This window comes from Cynoglossus semilaevis, chromosome 3 (assembly GCF_000523025.1).
Source record: "Cynoglossus semilaevis isolate Cse_v1.0 chromosome 3, Cse_v1.0, whole genome shotgun sequence".
In the NCBI taxonomy this organism is placed as follows: domain Eukaryota; kingdom Metazoa; phylum Chordata; class Actinopteri; order Pleuronectiformes; family Cynoglossidae; genus Cynoglossus; species Cynoglossus semilaevis.
In genome coordinates, this window is record NC_024309.1 from 13,481,899 (window position 1) to 13,499,523 (window position 17,625).

Consider the following 17,625-nt stretch of genomic DNA (forward strand, 5'->3'; position numbering starts at 1 on the left):
CTTTTTTGGTATGTCAACTTTTGATCAGTATGATACTTTTGATCACAGTATGATACTATACCAATAAATTCCCAAACAAATCTCCGAAAAAAAAAGTTTCTCAAAAATGACTAAAAATACACCCATTTGCCTTAAAATACTTAGCTCTGTCCATTTCATTTTAAGTTTTCTTTATCAAAAGGTTTCATCGAAATTTCTTAACTTCTTAACTTCATAATTAAGTTGCAGCTGAATTACATTTTTGTTGATATTTTACTGCAGTGTATAACCAGACAGGAAGTTTACCTTTATTTCCATCCTCTTACGTCACCAGGCCTTTCGGTGGAGCTGACAACATGTAAATCACGTTCATACTGGTGGAACCGTCTCCAGTGTTGAAGGTGAGCCTCTCGCTGCTCATCTCCAGAAACAGCAGGCGTTAGCTGCTGCTGCTGCTGCTGCTGCTGTTGTCCAGATGTAGTATTTAAGTATCTCGACGTTTTCTGAGGATACTACATAACTCAAAGAACCAAATGGAGCATGTGATGTGGATAAATTCCTCCGTCGTGAGTTCACTCTGCTGCTCCTGCCTGTTGTCCTGCAGAATAATAGAAATAAAATAAATCATCAGGAGACGAAGAGCTGATAAATAACCTGTGAGAATATGCAGTACTGTACGTCACCTCCAGGCCGTGTCATCATTTTCACTTTCACAGGTGTCGACTTTCCAGTATGCTTTGGGGTCGTGACACGGTGCGGTGTCAACAACCGACTTAAATACAGACACACTGTAAACACCTCTGACGTAACAACCAGGATTGGTTCACCTGGATTCCACTGCTGTCGTCACCGCAGATCTCAGCCTATTTCTGCAGCGAAGGTCGGGGCAGCTCGGTCACCGCAAACCTAAAAATCCATGTCACATATCTCTAAACAGGGGGAGACACAGCTGGAGTATTCATTAAAAAAGGAAATACAAAAAACAGGCTGCAACAGGCTGCCATTAGGAGGTGCCAAGTATTCCTCTGAGATTTGTTTTTTTTTTTAACGATTCTTACCGATGTTACATTATGCTAACATCGGCTGATAATATCGGACGGCCGATGTTAGCAGACGTCTATAGAAGTGTATTTAATCAAACAAGTTTTCAACAAAGAGTAAAACAAACAACAAACGACTCAAGTCAGCGTTTGGTCTTCGTTAGTGAGACCTGACCTTTGTCTCGTCACGGCCTCGTTAACGTCTTCACGTCAACTCGACTGCACTCACGGCTGTCATTCAGCTTGTCAACTCATTTAAAGTGGTAACTTAATATGGTCTTAATTAGTTCTTTTAGTCGCACATGTTTATCTCCGACAAACTGAACGGACGTGATCGGCATCAGATTTGAACAGGTTTTTATTTATTTGAGGTTGAAAAGTTGAATTGTATCTAAATTAAATCCAGATTTAATTTGAGATTTTTTTTTCTTTGTAGCTAAAAATAGAGACCAAAACAAATGAACTGTGTTTTACATTTATAAACTTTAATGAATCCGACACTGACGACACAGCCATACGCTTTTACGTCTTTAAAAAAATGTTTAAATACCAAATGATTGTCAAGTCCATTTTTTCTTCTACTGCAAGTTTTTAAAAAACGGAAACTGTGTTAATCTGTTTACAACATAGAAGAAAACAAAAGAGTGGAGGAGGGGGTCAAAGAGGGGGGGGGCGTCAAAACAACAAACAATATTTAAGTATTCCAGTATCTGAGTATTCCAGGGTGCAGGTAATTCTTGCCTTTGTCAAATGACTCAGGCTCAGGCTCCGGATGAGAACGCAGGGAAAAACACGTTACCTTGAACTGTCCGTGAAAATCCCCCCTCTTTGAAGTTGAGGACGAAAAAGAAAACGGTCGTGTCATGTGATGAGAGTCCGAGTGAAAGGACGTCCGTCACGTCCCCACAGACCTTTTTTTTTGAGACATCAAGGCCCAATAAAAGACGCGGTGACCTCTTCACGCCCTCTGACCCCGACACTGTCGCCTATGGCTTCAGCTCAGCAGGTGGGGCTGGTGTCAACCCTGGGGGTTCAAAGGTCAGAATTAGACAAGTGCCATCCTGGCAAATTAGACCAAACTAATTGTTCATCAGTCAACTTTAATTACAGCCAAAACAAAAAGAAAGTCCAGTTCACTCAACACTTGTTCCACAGCGGAACACCAGTAGGGGGGGTGGGTGCCCCCCCCCCTCCTCCACTCCTCCACTCCCCTGTCCCCCAACAATAACAAATGTTTGACAAATGCTTCAGTTCAATTCACAAACACTCCTCCACTCCCCTGTGCCCCAACAATAACAAATGTTCGGCAAATGCTTCAGTTCAATTCACAAATAAGGAAAAGCTCTGCAGCCCCACAGGAGGGGCCCGCCCCCCACTTTGGGAACCAATTAAACTAACTTAAAAGATGAACCTCTAAAAAAAAAAAAAAAAAAAAAGTTGTTGAAGGGAAAATGGCTACAATTTCCAAAAGACAGGACAAAATATGACAAGATTTGATCATTAAATGTTAACACATCGAGGCGAGTTGAACGATGAAGATGTTGGGACTAGAGACAGACAGTAGTGAGACCTGCTATGACACCAGGATGGACAGAACTGAGATCAGATCAGAGGGACAGTCAAGGTGGAGCAGTTTGGAGATGGAGTAGAGAGGTGGAGATGTTGGACAGAAGGTGGGGATGTTGGACAGAAGGTGGAGATGTTGGACAGAAGGTGGAGATGTTGGACAGAAGGTGGAGATGTTGGACAGAAGGTGGAGAAACGGAGGACGTTAGATGAAAGACAACATGGAGACGGTTGGTGTAAAAGCAGAGGAGGCAGATGATCCACTGTGGCGCCCCCTGAAGGGAATAATTAAATGTTGACAACAGATCAATAGTTCTCTGCTCTTGTATTTTACATCTTTTACATCTGTAAGAAAATGTCGACCGTTTCCTCTTTTTCTCCGTCACCTCAACACACCGTCAACTCTCTGTTGCCATCAATCGGCGCGGCTTTAGCTTCGGCCGTGTTTATCATTCACGCCTGTCCCCGAGGTGGAACTCGACCCTCATTAACCAGCTCTGTGCACAGGCTAAATCCTAACACTTGCGTGGGAATTGTGATGAGCACATCAACATTAGCATATTAGCATTCTTAGCGCTAGTTAACAGTCCGGCCGATCCCCTCTGTTAGTCCCACAGCAGCCTGTCAGCAGCAGGCTTTTCCATCTGCAGACAGACCGGCGCTCCCACTGGTGAGGGAGATTTACTGCGTCGGCTTTGATCAGATCAGCGTTTATACCTGTCCTCTGAGACAGAGACGTTCATGAAGGCCAGTTTAGTAAGTGTTTAATTGTAGTATTTGTTCTGTGCTTGTTAATACTGTCACTAGTACTGAAGTACTGACGACGTCATAGACCAGACTAGTCCTTTAGACTAGTCCTAGTACTCTGTGGCAGCACTTAGAAGACATTTTTGTGACCCACAATTATTTCTGATTTATTTTTGACTAACCCATTGTCAGAGTATTTTGCTAACGTTTACATTTCTACCAAAAAATGTTAGCTTTTTCCCGACTAACTGAGCAAAAACTTTAACTGTTTTTACATGTTTCGGCCTAACTTTACATCTATACATATACCATATATAAATATACATTATTAGTTTACCTAGGTATATTTTCACTTGGTGGTTTATTTGATCAGTCATTGTTACTTATTAACTTATTCATTTGTTGAATCTGTGTTCACTGTTTTCTTCACCTGATCTATGCAAACGTTCAAGTTTCCAGCAATTCCTCACAGAACAGAACGACTATTTTTGGCCGGACTGCTGCATTTTTCTTTTTACAAGAAAAAGGGGAGCGAGACAAAAAAAAAAAAAAAACACTCCTCTTGACAGAAATGTTGAACCGCAGCAGCCAGCTGTGAAGTGTTGTTCTGAAGGGGCTCTCACTGTACAACATGTGGTCGGCTTCCTTAAATCCAACTATTTGCGGCGACATAATTGCAGTCTAGACGTGCTGCTGTATCTGGAGTTACATCTGAATCTACAGATAATAAATCCACCGGCTCGCAGCAGCAGCAGCAGCAGCAGCAGCAGCACAGAGTCTGAAGGTGACGAAGAACACGGGCCGTAAATTGAAACGTCTCTCAGTGTTTGGTCTGATTTGGATCTGGACCCAAACGGTTCAGTCTTTTTGGAGATTCACGTATTACTTTTCTGGCTGAGATGGACGGGGAGATTACAAAGCACTCTGGTGTTTGTCTGTTACCACAGGCAGGGGGCGTTGGGCCGCCCCTCCACCCACCCACCCCACCCCACCCCTTCTCCATCCTCTCATCCAACTCCTGGCTGGAAGTCAAATCACTGTGCTTTTGTATTATGGGCTACAGAAAGTATTTTGTTTTCATTTTAAACGCCTGCTGGTATAAACCAAACCAAGTTCATAAAAATTGTTTTTTTTTTTTAACCTTTCACGTCTACAGTCTGACTGCACGTGCTCTGTTATGGCAGGTGTGATTATGCAGCCCAGCTGGGCCACATTCAGACTATTTGGGTATCACTGGATGACACACTACCACAAATCAATTCTATCATTTCCACCATCTTAGTCTTTGTCCCACAGATAGTTTTGCTAATTCTTTTTTAATGTTTCGACTTGGATTTATTGATTGATTAAGTCATTAATCTGTATCAGAAATCTTCAAATTTTGCTGAGTCAAACAGAGATAGAAAAACTATTTTGTTCAAAAGATTTTTTTTTGTAGATTTTCCCAGAACTTGGAAGTATGGGAGTATGTGGGCGTGTTGAGAAAAAAAACAAACTAAACCTAAGGTCCAGACAGTTTACAGCCAAACCACCCGCTTCACACCCGATTCTGTCCCATCTCCAGACAGGAAGGGTTTTATTTTCGCCTTCACAGCTGCAGAAATAGGACTGAATGGAGGATGAAGGAAGTGGAGGGAGGAAAATGTGTTTTCCATTCTTAGCTGACGGAGGAGTGAGGGCTCTGGGAAAGATCTGACACTGCATAGAGGAAGTTCATTACAGGGAATCTGAGCTTTTACTGGGCTGTGGGTTTTTTATTATTTAAAAAAAAAAAAAAACCAACAACACAAAAACAAAAGAACAACGTCCTAAAACTGCAGCACAGAATTGGCCATAATCAACAAAAAAAAAAAAAAAAGACTGTTAGGAACCATCACTTACAGCCTGGTGCCATGTTAATATTAATGAGTTTGTGCAGGAAACGAGACGATCAATTAAAAACCAACATCTAGAGAAAAAGATGTGTTTAACGAGTAAAACCATTCAGATCTTCAGTAAATAATGACAGTAGGTTAAGGCTGAAGGCAGCAAAAATTTAATTGTATTAATTTCGATGCTTTGTAATTAACAAAACATCATTAATCACTTTTTCATCAAACAGCGATATTTAGTCAATTAGCAACTTTGTTTGTTTCATCAGTTTTAATTAATTTGAAGAATTTTTTTGTCGTTCGTAGCTAACGTTAGCTCTGGTCTCTATACCAGGACTGTTGTAGCTAACGTTAGCTCTATCGGTTTTTACTTAAGTTATGATAAAAAATATATAAAAACAATTTTCCTCCACGAGCTAAACTAGTGGTTTCGGTTATGATAAAAAACATATAAAAACAGTTTTCCTCCACGAGCTAAACTAGTGGTTGGTTATTGTTATTTATTGCGTCACTCAAAGCATCCTGTTCATTTTCTTGGGCATTTGTTATTACCCCTCTGCCACCGAGAGAAGTATGAGTAAACGCCTGATGTTGTTCTTTAAAAAAAAATCATTCCTTGTTATTTATTACGTCACTCAAAGCATCCTGTTCATTTTCTTGGGCATTTGTTATTACCCGGAGATAAGAACATATAAAAACAAAGTTTTTCCACGAGCTAAACTAGTGGTTGGTTATTGTTATTTATTACGTCACTCAAAGCATCCTGTTCATTTTCTTGGGCATTTGTTATTACCCGAGAGAAGTATGAGTAAACGCCTTATGTTGTTCTTTAAAAAAAAATCATTCCGACTTTTTGGGTTTAAGTCCCAGCTACTGTTCATTGTTATTAGTAATGTACAACGTCTGTTACATTTTGTGAGTGGCGTGATTGTAATTCAAGTTAACGTCAGCTGCACCGGAACAATTCACCTTTTGTCACTGTATCACTGGGTGAAACATAAAGAGACAGACATCTACTGGTAGCCTCTGTCGTTTCCACGGCGTCGTAAATCTGATCATGTAAGTGAAAAGCCCATCCGTCCGTACGTACACCCCTGAGAGAAGTGTCGAGCAGCAAGTAGAGTCAAAGAGGAGGAGAAATGAGAAACATGTGTCGGTGATTTATCCTCAGATGACAAATACTGACGACTCCGCCGTAAATCGGACTCAACTTGGATTAAGTTGAACCTACAGAGGAATAACTTTATGTTGGGAGCAGATCGAGGGGACATGTTCAGCTGTCTGTCCACGTACTGTACGTCCCACTTTAAAGTACACACAGTGTGTCCCCGGGTGAATTAATCACCGATCCCTTTCTGGCCACATTAGGAGAAGTTGAATGTCGTCTCCTAAACACAAACAGGTCCATTATCCAGGCCGTCTTTGAAGCCCTGGACTCCGCGGACATGTCTCTTACACACTCAATGTAAAGGAGAAAGTCCATCAATCAAAGTGTCCCTTTGAGGCGCTATGAAAGGCTTGATGTTACGCAAACAGTAATTTGACTCATCCTACCTCCAAAGGGGGCCCCGGCCGTGGTGTCACGTTGTCTCCCGGCGTTGAGGTGCACAGCGGGGACCCGCGCGGCTCCGACCACAGCTCCTGCATCAATCTGGGTTTGTCCCCTTGTTTGGAGAAGAGAGGCCTAATGGGGAAAAGTGTACCACCTCATCAGTACCTCTCAGTGCTGCCATAATGGAGCATCCATGGTCATTAATAGAGTGCACCTCCCACCTCAAGGGTCTCCATTCAGTGTCTGTCATCATTCACGGCCATCACTTCCTCAGAGTTTAATGGTTTTGGAGCTCCCTTTTATCCCATTGTCTCTACGCCTCTGTGTCTCTTCCCCATTTAGGAGTCCAAACCAGAGGACAGGCCTGTTAGTCGGGCGTTGGTGCTGACCTCTGCTCCTCTGCACCGGAGACTCCTTCAGCTTTGTGTTGGGCCTCCACCCCCCCGACCCCCCTACACCTTTGCCAAGGCAGATCAGACCCCGGGTGGGTCAGGGAGAGAGAGAGAGAGAGAGAGAGGGAGAGAGGGAGAGCCCCTGGGGGTCCATCTCATTGTCTTCCCATTCACATCAGAGACAAGTGGCCCAGGAGTGGACATCAGACGCCGCGTTGAGCCACACACACTGAAGGGACAATGTCCACACAAAGTGACAGCTCCTGTTGGGAGAGGAATGCATGTGAATGGAGGAGGTTCAAAGACGAGCAGCGATGTGAGGACATGGGACATTTGATTGCCAAGAACTCTTTCTCCCTGGTCTGTCTCCTGATGACAGTCGGACACCACGGAGGAAGATTACAGTCAAACCCATTGGTCATAATGTAAAGGTCATGCTATGGCACAGCTAAAGCATTAGGGAAACATCCATAAGACGCTGTGCATCGGTTTGTCACCGAAGATTCTATAAGAGGTGTGGAAGTTTGTAAACGCCTACAGTCTCTGCCCTCTCCTACAGGGGGAGCTCTTTGATTAGTAAGAATTGCTAAGAGGTTGATTAAAATTATTCTGATGTTGTAACCACGGCCACATGATGGAATGTGCTTTACAACTAAAAAAGTGTGCAGGTTTGATCCCTGGTGGCGACCGAGGGTATTTCAGTACAGACTTACGTTTTCTACGGGTGAACAAACTCATCGTTGGCGTGAATGGTTTTTGGCGTAAATCTTCATTTTGTGGCTCACTGTTCATGTCGATGTAGAAGAGACAATACAGGCACAGAATGACACGCCTGCAGAGAGAGAAAAAACACCAGACACTAAATCAGTTTCATGTAAAAATGTCACCTGAAGTAGAACTTTCTAAAATTAAATGATTATTTTTTTATGATCAAAAAATAAAATTATGATAAACATTATTAAAGAGTTATGAATTTACTTCTTAATCTCAATAAAAAAACACTCTCTGCTTTCCAACATCATCAGGAGACTCGGTGTCTCCTCCTCTCTGTGCTTTAGGGGGCAGGAGAGAACCAGAGGAGCAGGGAGCGACCAGACCAGACCTCACAGGCAGGGCCGAGGGGTCGCAGCACGTCTCTGGCTGAGGTTAAGATTAGGAAGGAGCAGAGAGAGGGCACGCGGCCGTCCTCCAGAGCACGTTCCCGCCATGGCCCGGCGCCAGGAGCTGGGGATTAATGGACTCCACAGAGAAAAGCTCTGGTTTTGGCCAAGTCACCAGCAAATCATTTCTACACACTTTGTTGGTTTGTTGTTTTTTTTTTTGTTGTTTTTTTTAACCCAACAATGTTTAACGAAATGTATGCAAATCACGGTGTGAGGATTAACGTGGAGTGGTGTGAGCAAACTCGTGTCTCACTCATTTAATCACACATTCATTCAATTACCCTCTTGGACTCCTGGCAGACTTCACACGTATGAATATCCAGATGAAGTACTGCGTACTGTGTACACGTGTGTACACTAAAGCTGTGGCAATACTTTTACATTTAGTTTGGAGTTAGATTTAAAATTAGGGAATTTAGGAAAGGATTAGGATTAGGATTATGTCCGTGTGACGTGACCATTAAACACAAATAACAGTATGTGTGTGTATGTGAGTGTGTGTGTGTAATCTTGTGTATTTTCAGAGCGGGTGTGTCAGCAGCATATTAACCAGGCTGATCCTGACATTTCCTCATCTGTTCTCAAGTGGTGGTGAAGTGCGATGAGAGGAGCAGCGCCTCCTGTGGATCCATTGACAAACATCGCAGGACACACAGCTGTTTTTGTTAGCACGGTGGACGGCCGCTAATGCGGGTTCTCCCTGCTGAGAGTTAAAGGTGAAGCCTGAACGTCTGGAGCCTCAGCTGTAATCACGTCCACGGACCAAGACGACAGGAGAGAAGATAAGAGGCCGCTTCCTATTATCAGCTGTTGTGGCGCAGCAAGATGGAGACGAGTGATAGAGGAGCGGGTGGTGGAGAGGTGGAGGCTCAAGGTCCGCTATGAGTCATCTCATTCATTCTTCTTCTATCACTTACCGCTTTTTTTTTTATGGTCACAGGGGGAACGTCAAACCAATCCCATCAGTCATCACATGAGGGCGGGGCTACATCTTGGGGTGAGTCACCTGTCAAACTCTGGCCCAAACACAGAGACCAACAACTATTCACACTGATGTTTGGTAAAAGGCAGGATTTCAACCTTTTTTCAATTTACTAAAAAAACTGACTTACCCAGTGTTATAGCTGAGCCTGTTTAGTTGAACACCACGCTGATGTAGATGGAGGAATTGGAGAAAAAGCTGTTCTTCATCTGTTGATCTCTCACTAGGAAAAAAAACACAAGATCAGTGACAAGTTTTCTGTTATTTTTCTTATTTAGTTACATTTTTTCATCTTTAATTTAAAGCGTTTTCTTGCGTCGTTGTGTTTTCCAGTTTGTTGTCCACAACCTGCATTGATTTAAATATTTTTCTAATTAAACAAAGTCTTCATTTTGCAGTAAAAGTATATTTGTGGTTCACCACAGGGTATTTTTAACTGAAGGAAAATTTTTTAAAAAAATCTACATTTCTGTCCCTGCGTGTGGAACAAAGATTTTTTTTTGGGGGGTTTTTTTCTTTTCAGTTTCCCTCCAGTCTCTGTGGATTAAACTCCGAGGTGTCTCTGTGCACGCCCGCTAACCTCCCTGCCTCTCTTTCTCTGTTACCATGTCGACGTCATGGAATGTGTGAGGTCATCGCCCCAGCGCACTCTCTTACCTGGTTTCCATGGTAACCTGACCACAGCAGCTTCCTTCCTGCACATGTCAAATGATAAATTCAACGAAAGGCCTCACATGTACCTGGTAATCACAGCTTTCGTGCGTTTGACACTCAGCTACGATGGACAACAATAGAAGTACTCGACCTCAGACTCTTCAACAGTGCGGTTCACACACTGTGTCACAAACTGCTGCTGAGCCTAAAACATCTAACGTGTTCGACTAAAGGGCTGTCACGGCTAATTTTAGCTTTTTCTAAGCTAAACTTTTCATCTGTTTCTGGTTCAACTTCAACTTCTACGTGCATAATCTTTAACAAAACACTAACGTCTTCATTTCTTCAGAAAACTTTTTAAAATATTTTATTACCTTTTCTTTAAAATTAAGCTACCTTCCTATTTTACTAATTAGAAAATTTTTGGCTAATGTTTATAAGTAATGATAATGGACTAAATTGCTCATATTTCTGTATGTATTTGGCAACTTTTAGCTTTAAGCTAAATTCTCAAACCATATTTTTGATCACTTTTAGCAATATTTTATGGCCAACACTTTTGCTACTTGTGAGAGCAACTTAAATATCTTAAAGCTAATCCTAGCTTAGTTGTGCGCTAGGTATTTCTTTTTTATTTTAAAGACAACTGTGTTGAATCGTTGGCCTCTGTCAGGTTAGCTGGAGGTCACCTTTTAAGACAAAGACGTTTAGCCATACTTAAACGTGCACGTCTAACATTTGGACAACAATAGATTCCTCTCTGCTTCTCGTCTGTGCGTTTAAAGCATCAGCCTCTGTGGTTCTCGATGTCACACAGTACATTTAAACCTCTGAGGCTTTACGTTCAACACCTTTCACTTTCTACTACATCAAACGCTCAACGCTTGACATATTTTTGGCTGTGGCTGCAAGCATCAGGCCCAAGACGGTAAAAATGTGTTTGATCTGCAGACACACACAGGGGCCTCATCCTTTACATCAGGAACAATGTATGTCACAATAGACTTAGCAGTAAGTGGATTTCAGAGAAGTCTATCTGCAAATCAACACCTTCATCTGTTTGTTAGCAGAAAATAGAAGAAAAAAATACTGACGAAAATTTGAATAAAAAAGAGGGGGAACATTTTGTAAAATCAAGATTGTTTCTTTGTCTTTGTTGAATTTTTTTTTTTTAAATATTTCTGGGCCAACTTTTCGTTATCTTGTGGCAGTTTTAAATTATTTCTTCGTCCTTTCATACCGAGGCACACTGAGATTGTGTGTGCAACAGATGACCAGCTGAACATTTTTCCACTCTGTCAATATGTTCTGCAGGTGCATCGACTTCAAGAGCAAACTTGGGATATTTCTGGTGCATTTTTGACTCACTAATTCCTGACCCTGCTCTCCTCGGTCCCGCAGCCTGCAGGCAGAAACGATAAGCTCCGCACAGACTCTCTGACAATCGCACAAAAGGTTCCATGTCCAACTGCCTGCGGTCCAACTGTGCACACTGTGTACAGAGAGAAGTGGTGTACGGTGTGAAGCCACTTTACTCCCTCGGACTGACAAACAGCTGGTAATGGCAGTTAATCATGAACCTTTTTTCCTTCCCCGGCAGTCGAGCACACACCACGCGCTTTGACTTCTAATAACGCACGTGCACATTTTCCAGGCGCACGTGCACACGCTCGCGCCGCACATGGCCTGTTCGGCACCCTTCCCGGGCCTTATGGGTAACCGACGTGACGGCAAAGCTCCATGGCAACGGGAATGCTGGCCACTGCCTGTGCCAAGAGAGCAGCTGGTCCGTAGTGGCAGATTAGTCTCCAAACAGATTTGCAGCCAGTCAAGTAGAGTGTGGCCTTTAGCAGAGGAAGAAATGATAAAGAAGTGATTAGAGGCAGAAAAAAAAAAGAAAAGAAAGAAAAAGAAAACAAAGGAAGGATTGCAGAAAAACCAACTGAGAGAAGAAAGAAAGCTTGTCCTGGCTAATCTGCCAGATCGCTGGAGGTGTGGAGCAGAGAGAAAAAACAGTCAGGAAAAAAAAAAAGAAGCTGCAGGCTCTCGACGACAAACTACAGCTGAGTTTGTCCTGTTACCTGCTGTGATCCACTGCTGTGAAACCCAGTCAAATTAGCAGGTGCCCAGGACAAAATACCCTTGAAATGTCTGGATTTGTCCTTAAATTTTTCCAATAATAGAATCTTTTATTGTCCTTGACGTTTAGAAAATACTCAAAAATAAACTAAAATATGTTAAATAAGTTTAATGTAAGGTAATAAAATCCATAATTAGCGACACAACAGAAAATGGAAAAGCTTTCCTTTTAATTAAAGCAAAATTGCTAAAGTTGGTCAAAGAAAGCTGAAAATAGGCTAACAGTTAGCTAACGTACAGTTAGCACGACGATAACAAACAGCCAAGACGTATTTGATATATTTAAATTAGTCGTATCAGTGTGAGGTTCATGTTGATCACTGTGATCTTAGAATATTTAACATGTCGTTAAGACTTGTCCTCTTGTGTTAATTGAAGTTTTTTTTATTGAGCTTTACATTCGACCATCAGTTACACATTACAGTTGATGATCAAGTGCTGGTAACAGACCCACTCAGTGACCAAAGCTAACCCTGAAGCCTTGAAGCTAACCCCGCCCTCGTCTCTTTATTATCACGTAATTCTAACTGTAATAATCTGACAACAAACGGCCCACATCCTCCCTGAATCCATACATTTGCGGTTGTTTTGACAACTTTAACGAGTCGTGTCATAAAGGAGACGTTTGTCACGTTGACACGTCGTGATTTCAATTCATAATGTTTGCGTGTCTGCAGAGTTAAGCGTTTACGGCAGTGGTTTTATGTCCGCTATCGTTACGGTTTACAGCCTTGGAAAAACAGGAGGAGAGCTAACGAAAGACGGAGACGTTGTATCCACAGTCTGACTGCTGACGTTTTCAACCTCAGAGGTTTTATGTCCATGATGTGTCAGTGAACGGGTATATGGTCTGATTTAAAGACTCTTTATGTGAAGTGAGATTGAAAATGAACTCCAGTAATCTGGAAGTTTTAGCTATTTCTCATCTAAACATATTTTGGCTAATTTAGCGCTGGTGTTCGCTAATTTCAAGCTAATTTGTGACTAAATTTGACGTAGTTAGATCGTAACTACTAACTGCTTGACTAACATGTAGCCTTTTAAGAAAACCTTAGGCATCTTTAGCATTTACCCAGTTTATATATCTGAAGAAAAAGGTTATTTTTCAAGTATTGGTCAAAACGATATGCTAATATTTGGTTATTATATTTTGTATTTTGGCTAACCAATACTTTTTTTTTAAGTTAATATTTGACAACTTTTATGATAAAGTAATGCGCTTTTTTTAAAAACTATTTTTAGAATGCTTTTGTTCCCTTTTAGTCATTTTGGGTTGCATTTAATAAACATTAGGTCTAATTTATGCAAACCTTTAAATTAAATCTTTAATATTTAATCACTTTTACAATTCTTACAACTAATATTGTATTGGTTTATTTACAAAGTAACTTTAACTAAAAAAAGTTTTTGACCCACATCCAGATGATTTAAACATCTTTTCAGACCTCTGTTATGGTGGGGTTTTTTTTATGCCGTTACATTATTATCCCCTGGATTATTAATAATAAAACCACAGGAACTAAAGTTGCACGGCTGCTCCTACTGCATTGGTCTACAGACTCCATTATCACTCAACGTAGGTCCAATCGTCACATTTGTTTACTCTGAGCAGCTGCAGAATTCCCAATCCAGCCTGACTCAGGAATATCCGTCCTCGCTAACAAGCCTGCGCTTTCCGCAGCGTTCATCATGTTAACACTCCACTGCACCTCCCTGCTCCAGCAGCTCCTCACTCACAGAGGAGATCTACCGGGAAGGTGATGATAAGAGCACGACGTGGTTATAAATACAGCCGAGGATGAGCAGGTGATAATTCACCGCGGTTGTTCGTTCAGACGGAAATCAAAGACACCTTGACACGACAATCGTCTCAGAGAAAGAATCGACCCTCGTGTCGGCCTGACACCAGCGCTGACCATGTGTCAGCTTATAGAAAGATAATCACCCGTCACGCTGAGGAGCGACGCGTGCGTGGGATGAAAACCAGCTCAGGATTAGGCAGGATTTGAACCCCCAAATGAACAATTAGGAACAAGTCCGGGCATGTCGGGGCGAGTGCCCCCACTGCCATCCCATCAGTGGGTGAGGATGAAGTGCAGCATGAATTCACAGACTGTTAGCGGTTTGAAGCAGCAGCAGCAGCTGTCTGGTGCAGCTGTCCGCGGATGCAGCTTCAGAAACGAAAAAAAAAAAAAAAGAGAGAGAAAGAAAAAAGGAAAATAAACAGAACAAGTCAAAAAAACTGAGGAATCAGACAAGGCTGTCAAGTTTTTTTTTTTGAACAACGTGACAGGATTCCTAGATGGATTACTGAAAGAGCTCACAGATACAGGATCAGGCTGTGGGGGGGAGGGGTGTGGGAGTGGGGGGGCGACCCAGGGTTCAGATTTCTGCTGGGGAAGTCAGTCAGTTGATGAAATGAGACAATAGGAACTCAAGAAGAAGGAGAAGGGGCTGCAGGAATTCACCACTAAGATTGACATGGATAGAAAGATTTGGAGTCCGGTCTCTCGGTGTTTGAAGCTCCTGCGTTAAAGAACCATCAGATGGATTACCAGGGAGACCACAGCCAATAATTATTATCCTGCAAAAACTCATAAAAGCATCCACACCGGTTGCAGCTCCGTCAGACCGACCGACCAATCAGTGTGAGCGTCTCACTGATGTGCAGAAAGTACAGGCAAAAAACCTTGACAAACCATTAAAACCAGTCGACTTAATCAGCCTGAGCCTGAACACACCACTGTAAACCAGTCACTGCACATCAACTCAAAATGTAAGATTAAAAAAAATAAAATAATGGAATACCACATGGAAACACTAGGGTGAAATGAAGCAGCGTTTCTTCAAAGTCTGCTCTTGTGTAATTCCGCAGCCTGAGAGTTTTTCTCCGGGCCTCACGGCCTAATGAAAGAGCTTATAGAGAAGCTGGAGGGAAGAAAATGCTAATTCCAGACATTAGGGTCTTCAACCAACGACCAGAGAGGTGACGACAATGGCACTTGGTCTTAGAACGCACGGAAGAGAAAGGAACAAAAAGGTAAAGAGGAAGTAGAAATGAAATAATCAATAAAAAGACAAGATGATAAAAGATGAAAAGAATGATAAAAGGATGATGAAAAAAGAAAAAGAAATGAAATAATCGATCTCTCAGTCGAGCCTGGAGCTCCGTGAGGGGAAAGAAACTGGTGTTGGTTCAACAGTTTTCTGTCGTTTCACAGCTGGAAGACGGAGCAAAGTGAGTCACCGTTTGTTTGGAGGCAGAGAAAGTGTTTTTTTATTTCACCTGAAGGCGTCGGTGTGAATGTTTTCACACCACGTGTGACGCTGTGTGAAGTTTACATTTCTCTCCGTGAGGCTGTGCTTCTCATGTTCACTTCATCAAAGCTGTGAGGAAACCATTTCAGGCAACCAATCGCGCCGTTTAATGACTTTTGTCCAAATGTTTTCCCACTTTGTCCACATTCAACAATAACATCCAGCCAGGAGCCAACGGCTCCTCCTGTGGTATATACACTGTATAATTAAACCTCATGCAAATGATGGGCAATTAACCGCCGTCAGTGTAGAGCAAAACAAAGGCTTTGTTAAAATTAGAAATGTTTTAAATTAGCCGCAGACTAATAATAATAAGACCATGACAAAAATTAAGCCCGAAGTTAAAGAGAATTTACATAAATATCACAAGGAACATTGAACACAACAAATCACAGGAAAACTTAACCGTAATCACCTGGGATCAAACAGGTGACCTTTTTGCTGTGAGGCAGGAGCACGAACCACTCTTACACTACGTGGCCAAGAAGGGCGTGACCCACAATGGGGCCCAGAGCCAGATTTTGGACAGATTCTATAATTCAAAAAAAGAATGACTTTCACCTCCACCACGCTGATGGTCCGCACAGTGAGATTTTTAACCAACCCTGGGATTCGGGAATCAAACCCAGAACCTTCTGCATTTCAGGTGAGAACATCGCCGCTGTCTACCCTCCAAAGATGGTGTTCCAACAAACTTTATTAATTGAATTAGTCTGTACTGGATCTGCTGGTTGTTGTAAGCCAATGGTTCCCAAAGTAGGGGGCGGACCCCCTACAGGGGCACATGAACGGAGGTGTCGTAGAAACGTCAATGTTTTAAAGCTAAAGCTCTGAATGTGTCAACGTGGGAGGAGACGGGGGGGCTATCACATGAAAAAAAACTGCTGTAAGGCAAGAGCACTTACCGCTTTTTCCACCGTGTGGCCCCTACATTACTGATCACTGCAGTCACTTAACGAAGCCGTTCTACGTCTGCGTCTGCGTCGAGGAACGGAGGAGAAGTGGTTTCTCTTCCTCTGTCAGAAGAAGAAAAAATGAAACTTCTGTGAGAGTCGAATGAGAGACGGAGAATCAAAACCACATTGTTCTCCACACAGAACGGGTAAAAACGGGACGACTAATGAAAAAGTGGGCAGTTTTTGTTCATTTTTTCCACCCCGGCTGTGGTACCTGTGTGTGTGTGTGTGTGTGTGCAGAGAGAGAGTTTCCACAGAGTGTAATTATACATTCATCTGAACCAGTGTGTGGTTTTCTGTGAAGTGGGAGAGAAGTGAAGAAGTGCAGGCTGCGTGGTTTTTTCTGCAGCCGTGGTTAATGGATAAACAATAAACTACATTCTTCCTGGGCTCCTTCGTCTTCGTCTTCATCTTCGTCTTTGTCTCTGTCTCTGTACTGACGTATCACCCTCCCTGTCCTCCCCTCTGTAATGTCTCCCTGCCCTCTTCCCTTTGACATGGCTTTTAACTGAGTCGTATCATTAAGGAGTCAAGAGCATCTCAGTTGTGCCTGTGAGGTTTCCCTTCTCTCTTATATAACCATCTTCCCGTCGGCCTCTTCTGCCTTTGGCAGCTCCAGCTCCAGCTCCAGCTCCAGCTCCAGCTCCAGCTCCAGCTCGGGCCTGTGTTTTTGGCTCCTCTCCAGCTCCAACAGAACCCACTTTGTCCTGCGCTCCGTCTTTGGCACCAGCTGTTGGTGCACGACTTGAGCAGCTGACTCCTTTGTTTCACTTACACCCGGCGTTTTCTTCTGACATCACTCTCTTTTCCCCCTTGTTTTCTCATCAGTTTGATGTGTTTTTTTTTCTTCCTCCTTTTCTTTCCTCCTTTGTGTCTAAATTTCGTTGATAGTTTTTCCAGCCAGTCTTTGTGCAGCGGAGGCTGTTAGCGCCGTGATGTATGAGAGCAGCTGACGTCCACCTGCTGCCCAGCAGTCAGTCTGCTGGGTGTTTTCCGAGCGACGCCATTGGCTGCGAGCGGCCTGGTATGAATCGGTCACCAACCGCCACACCTGTCCCCGCTTCCTGTAAGACACCGGCCGCCGCAGCCGCGGCTGCAGGAGGGTCATTAACCAGAGTGACTAATGAAGCTTTAATTCTGTTTCTTCCACAGCGCCAACAATGTGTCAGCAGCCGGACGTTCGTTAATATCTTCATAAAAGACCACCGCCACTAAAGCCGGATTAAGTGGGTATTTATGAGGGGGGGGCGGGGGGGGGGCAGGAGC

The 17,625-nt window shown here is 42.9% G+C and overlaps 2 long non-coding RNA genes across 9 annotated transcripts in view; one reads left to right on the forward strand and one right to left on the reverse strand.

The window, feature by feature from the left end:
* Positions 1 to 87: 87 nt before the first annotated feature.
* The window catches only part of LOC103377412 (uncharacterized), a 31,586-nt gene continuing 14,048 nt past the window's right edge, over positions 88 to 17,625 (reverse strand). For 7 of the 8 annotated variants that reach the window (XR_003049355.1, XR_003049353.1, XR_003049354.1 and 4 more), the window contains 7 exons: positions 16,309 to 16,419; positions 9,423 to 9,515; positions 9,228 to 9,326; positions 7,861 to 7,979; positions 6,977 to 7,410; positions 6,758 to 6,887; positions 1,484 to 2,043 (listed from right to left, as the gene is read on the reverse strand). This is a non-coding gene — a long non-coding RNA (uncharacterized LOC103377412). Of the gene's footprint in view, positions 578 to 662; positions 2,044 to 6,757; positions 6,888 to 6,976; positions 7,411 to 7,860; positions 7,980 to 9,227; positions 9,327 to 9,422; positions 9,516 to 16,308; positions 16,420 to 17,625 lie in introns of those variants that run through there. The other variant, XR_003049352.1, reaches the window with a different exon arrangement.
* Positions 2,297 to 5,107, forward strand: LOC112486826 (uncharacterized). The gene is made up of 2 exons (XR_003049358.1): positions 2,297 to 2,672; positions 2,733 to 5,107. It is a non-coding gene; the product is annotated as an uncharacterized LOC112486826 (long non-coding RNA).